Source organism: Hibiscus syriacus, unplaced genomic scaffold, assembly GCF_006381635.1.
Source record: "Hibiscus syriacus cultivar Baekdansim isolate YM2019G1 unplaced genomic scaffold, ASM638163v2 tig00112131_pilon, whole genome shotgun sequence".
NCBI lineage: Eukaryota > Viridiplantae > Streptophyta > Magnoliopsida > Malvales > Malvaceae > Hibiscus > Hibiscus syriacus.
This window is the reverse complement of record NW_024063261.1, coordinates 196,660-202,698: the sequence shown is the minus strand read 5'-3', so window position 1 is coordinate 202,698 and position 6,039 is coordinate 196,660.

Sequence of the window (6,039 nt, the reverse complement as noted above, 5' to 3'; positions counted from 1 at the left end):
AACATTAGGGTGTACAAAAAACGGTTTTCTGTGTGTTTAAGGAAGACGGAGGGAGAGATTAGAACTGACTTCACCTGCACGTGTGAGCACGTGACTTCTGTGATTGATTACAGGACCCACTGGCCTTAACAAAATGTTAACCTAAAAATTGTGCAACACCACAGGTTCCTTTTATGAAACTTCACCGCACGGATGAGCTTAATTGGTTCCTTCTATCATTGTCGGGATGTTTTATAATGTAATACCTTAATATAATGTTAAAATAAAGTGTTGTTGATTTTGTTTTTATTTAAATAATAAAATTAAAAAAATATTTAAAATAATTTTTTATTTAAAATATTAATTTTTTAATATTTCCGGTAAAAATACTCAATAATAATAAAATCAATAGAAAAAATAAAAAAATCAATAGCATTTTATTAAATTTGATAAAACGTCCAATAATAATAAAATCAATAAAAATAATAATATTTTCAATTATTTTACCGATTTTATTATTTAAACAATAATAAAATCAATAACATATTTTTTTAACCGTAAATTAAAGTTGTTCGCACATTTCCAATCATTGTCTTCATCCATGTTTTTGTTATTCAAGTCTCACTTCCTGAGGACCAAACATTTTTTCAACACATTTCAAGTTTTCGATAGAATCTTACACATCTATGTCCGTACAAGTTTATAGGATTTTTTACTCAAATATATCTAAAGATATTACTAAAATAATACTTAATTTTTTTATTATTTTTCAAAAAAAGTATTTTTCTATAAAAAGTGCTTATTCAAACGTAAGAAATAAATTTATTGTAGAAAGCATTTTTTTGTCGAGGGTAATACATCCCTAAAAGACACCGTCTTTTAAACCTTAAATCCATCATCAATTTCAAAATTCAGGTTAATGATTTAGATTTTTAGAATTTAATGTTCTTTTATTGTGGATTTTTAGTATATTTATGGTTTAGGTATATATTAGGGGTCTAAGGATTTAAGGTTATTTTAGGTTAATTTAGAATTTTCGATTGAATAAATAAGTTTAGGATTATTGTGTAAGATTATATGATTAAAGTTAGAGAAAATAACCTCAGTGACAAAAAATCCCAGATAATATGCGATTTTGATCAACTTTTTTTAGATTTACGAAAATGACCAACAAAATCGCAATGCGATCTCTAATTCGCATTGCGATCTCCACTATCGCAAATTCGCGTTGCATTTCGCGTTGCGGTAATTGAAAATCGCGTTGCGATAGTTCAAAATCGCGTTGCGATAGTCTACAGTTATTGTTGCGATTTTCCAAATTCGTTGTGATAGTTAAAAAAAAAGATTTTGTTTCTTAAGAATTTTCTCTAAAAAGATAGTATCCGCGCGGACGTGTCGAAGACACGTATTACCACGACCACGACCACGACCACGACCACGACCACGACCACGACCACGACCACGACCACGACCACGACCCGAGACGAGACGGCGGCGGCGGCGCGCGAGAGTCCACCTTGTTCTCTATCACTCAACAAGGAAGTGGGAAAGTCAAGCCTTAAATATCATTCTCAATAGTATTTCCAATATTATGTGGGATTGAGCATTACCAACACTTGTTTCCAATACAATGTGATTATTCAAGAAATAATTAACAATCATGCACCTTAAAATAACTGAATCAGCAACCAATTGCATTAGTATTATACGTTCATTTTTTTTCGTTTAACTCTAGAATGAACAAAATTATATATATATATATATATAATCATTGTGTGAGCTCTTTAATTGAGAACTTCATTTCAATATATAACTCCTCATTACTGAAAGAGAAATTAATGTTATCATAAATTAAATTAGGCATATCAATAAACTATGGTACGTACATTGCTTCAATATTCATTGTGTACGTATTGGATGAATGTTCCTATATGAATCACACCACCTAATTTTAAAATTGAATATATGAATCACACCTCCTAATTTTAAAATTGAGAAACTTATCCTTGTATGTATGTTTGAAATATGATGGCCTTGTAGAGAATATATGTTACAAAGGAGAAGAACTTATACTGAAATGAAACCTCCATTTATGTAGAGAAACTCTACATCCCCTATTTCCAAAAGGGTGTAACTATTGATTTTTATGTAGCTATTCACGTCATTATCTCTATATTTAATGTATTATCTATATATTTACGTTTAGTTGTGGTTCCCATTGTCTCATTTTTAAATCATTTTTGCCATTATATTATAAAGAACTTTTATTGTGGCCTTCAATCACTCACTTATTCAATGACATCTAAAATATCGTTATTTGATCTCTCAAAAATATATTGTGTGAGATTTTATGATACATTGTTGAGAATCGTATCGATGATTTTTTTCACTTTTGCTTAACTTATTGGGAAATTTGCTTGAATTTAAATTCAAGGTGTATATTTGTAAATAATTAATTGTATGCATATGCCTTGAAACTTTTTGATCGTTAGGAATATTTGTAGATGTTTGACTTTAAATTCAACGTGTCTATATATACTTTTACTTTATGCATTACGTATATGATTGTTTCACATGAAAGGGGGTTGCAATATGGATATGAAGTGTTATATACTCTTGGTCTAATGCATTTCTTATTTTCTTCTTCCTCTAATAATTTTATATTATGTTCAAATTTATTGTAACTTTATGTATTTTAATGAAGTATCTTTTAAAAATACGATTCATAGGAATATTTTTATTAAAAGGATATCATATCGAGATTGAATTTTTTTTTGATATATTTTAATAAAAAAAACAAAATTTATACTACTATTATATAAACAATCATAATTTCATCCTTTAAATGATTTAGGCAATATTGTTGATGAATGCAAATCTTCAAGAGTAATTGAGTAGGGTGAATGTTGGAGTATGAAATACATTGCAGCACTACTATGCTGTTGTTACCTACTGAATGATGTTAAGCATGGGTTTGTTAAGATTCTGTTATGAGTTTGTTTGCTTACGTGTATTCAGCTCACGTGTATTCCCTCTCTTTGCGTGCTAAGCTGTCAATTGAGTTAGTATTGTTATTCTGCTTAGTATATAAGCACCTATTGCTAAGTATGAAATGTGTGTGATTGTTTTTTAATAAAATGAATGAGAAGTTATTCTTCATTCTCCTTTCTTATTGCGTTTCAATGATAGTTTAGATGTTATCATAACATGGTATCAGTCGATTTTCCTGGAAATGCGTTTTTCGCTGTGTGGTATTGCACTTGCTGGTGAAGAGTTATGGTTGAACCACAAGTTGCGTCTTCAGTGAATTCCCCTGGGAATTTGGAATTCCTCTTTGTCTCTCTCTACTCCATCCTGTGTTCAACATATTCCCAAACATGACACGATCAAACTTACTAAAAGTACGTATTTGCTATGGAAGCATCAGGTATCTCTTATTCTTGATGGATATGGTTTGCTGAAATATGTTACGCCTGATAGTGTTGTTCCATATAAATGAATTACAAATGAGTCTGGCCAGGTTGAGGAGAATCTGGCCAGGTTGAGGAGAATCCAACCTTTGTTATTTATAGACAACAAGATAAATTACTTGCGTCTTGGTTGTTGACAATAATTAGCTTGGATGTTTTACCTCACCTTACAGGTTTAATGTTTTCCCTTGCTATTTGGAATGCCATAGCACGATTGTTTGGGGCTAGATCTAGTGCTAAAATTTCTGCACTTCGACATACTTTGCATTCTCAACGAAAAACAGGTTTGACTGTAAGTGAGTATTTAGCAAAGGTAAAATCTATATGTGATATATTAAATGCAGCTGGTTGTGTTGTTACAGAGCAGGAGCATATAAGTGTTGTGCTTGCTGGATTATCCATGGAGTTTGAGTTTATTATTGCGATTACGTCTCGTGATTCTTTATCACTAGATGTCCTTACGGAAATGCTTCTTGATTGTGAAGCTCAGCAGAAGACCTTTCTTAGTGAGGGTCTCTCAGCAAATCTGGTGGTTCGTTCAAATTATTCTCGTGCTCGTGATGTTTCAGTAAGTGAAGAGACGTTTGAGAAGCAATCTTCTCAAGTTACTGGGTAGCAAGGTAATAGCTATAGTGGGCGTGACCGAGGAAGGTTTAATGGTTCCAATCGACCTCATTATCAGTTGTGTGGTAAGTTCGGTCACACAGTTCAAAAGTGCTATCATTGGTTTGATAGGGACTTCACTGGTGTTTCTACTGCAGCTGGGCAGAGTGATACTTGGAAGAAGTCTTCAAATTCAAATGCTGGTAGTCATTTATCTCCCTCACTTGCTCCTAGGATGCAAGCTTACTCATATTTTATGGCATCACCTTATTCAGTTGGTATGATTTATCCATCCTCGTTGTATCCTGGAGTTCCCGGACTATCACCTCCGGTTTATCATGGTTTTTCATACTCATCTTTTGGATCCATGCCTATAGACACTCGTTTTAGTTCATCCAATCCAATGGTACCAGCAGCAGCATATACTTCTTCTTTGCCTGGTGTTGCGCCTTCGAGTGTGACATCTCAGTCTACTGCTGCTGGTGCACTATGGTATCCTGACACGAGTGCTACTCATCACGTTTCGAATGATCTCTCAGTGTTTGATTCAGGAACTACCTATACAGGTAATAACACACTTCTAATGGGTAATGGTAAGGGTGTTTCCATAACACACATTGGTCAAGGTTGCTTGCAGACTAGTTTCTAGCCTTTGATCTTGCAAAATATGATGCATGTTCCAGATATTAAGAAAAAGTTGTTATCAGTTTCTCAGTTTACACGTGATAACAATGTATTTCTTGAATTTCATCCATTTGGCTGTTTTGTGAATGATGGTCAGACTTAGACCATTCTATTGTGAGGGAAGCTCACGGATGAAGGTCTATACCAGTTACATCCTACTGTTGAAAAGGATACTAGCTATCATGTTAATAATGTGTCAAGATCACAATCTCTTTTGGATCTGTGGCATAAAATATTGGGCCATGCTTCGGTTAAAACTGTAAAGGCAATTATGAAAACTTGTAATGTGTCTACTAATGCATGTAACTTATCTCAAATTTGTATTGCTTGTTTACAAGGCAAAGCACATAAGCTTCCATTTTGTAATTCGATGACTGAATACACTTCTCCTTTTTAATTGATTGTTTCAGATGTATGGGGACCAGCTCCTTTCACTTCTTCAGATGGCTATGTATATTATGTATCATTCATTGATGTGTTTAGTAGGCATACTTGGCTTTATTTGCTTAAGCATAAGTCTGAGGTGGGCAGTGTTTTATCCATTTTTACAAAATGATAGAGGTTCAGTTTGGTAAAACAATCAAGGCTGTGCAAAGTGATGGTGGAGGTGAGTATCAACCTCTTCATACAAGGTTTCGTGATCATGGAATTCAACATCGAATTTCATGTCTGAATACCTCTGAACAGAATGGAAAAGCTTAAAGGAAACATTGGCATGTGGTTGAGATGGGGCTGACTTTGTTGGCTCAGGCTCATTTGCCTTTGAAATTCTGGAGTCATGCGTTTACAATAGTTGTGTATTTGATAAATCGCCTACCAACTGATGTTCTTAGTGGTAAGTCACCTTTTGAGAAATTATATCAAGCATCACCTAACTATTTTGATCTACGAGTATTTGGTTGTACTTGTTTTCCATTCTTGAGACCTTTTAATAGGCACAAATTGGAGTATCGATCTAGGCAAAGTGTGTTTCTTGGATACAACTTTTCTCACAAAGGTTATAAATGTTTGGTATCGATCTAGGCAATGTGTGTTTCTTGGATACAACTCTTCTCACAAAGATTATAAATGCTTGGATGAAAATAGCTGAATTTTTGTTTCTAGGCACTTGGTTTTTTATGAGATAGTATTTCCCTACAGTGTGTGCAAGGTGACTGAAAATCACAGTGCGTCCCCTCATGTTTCGAATGGAGTCTTGCCAGTGGTTATGGTTCCACGAGATCATCAGTCTTCGGTTGAGAGATGTACTAGTAATAATTCTCATGCAACTCCAGTTCATGATACTTGTGGTATCGATGGGCAG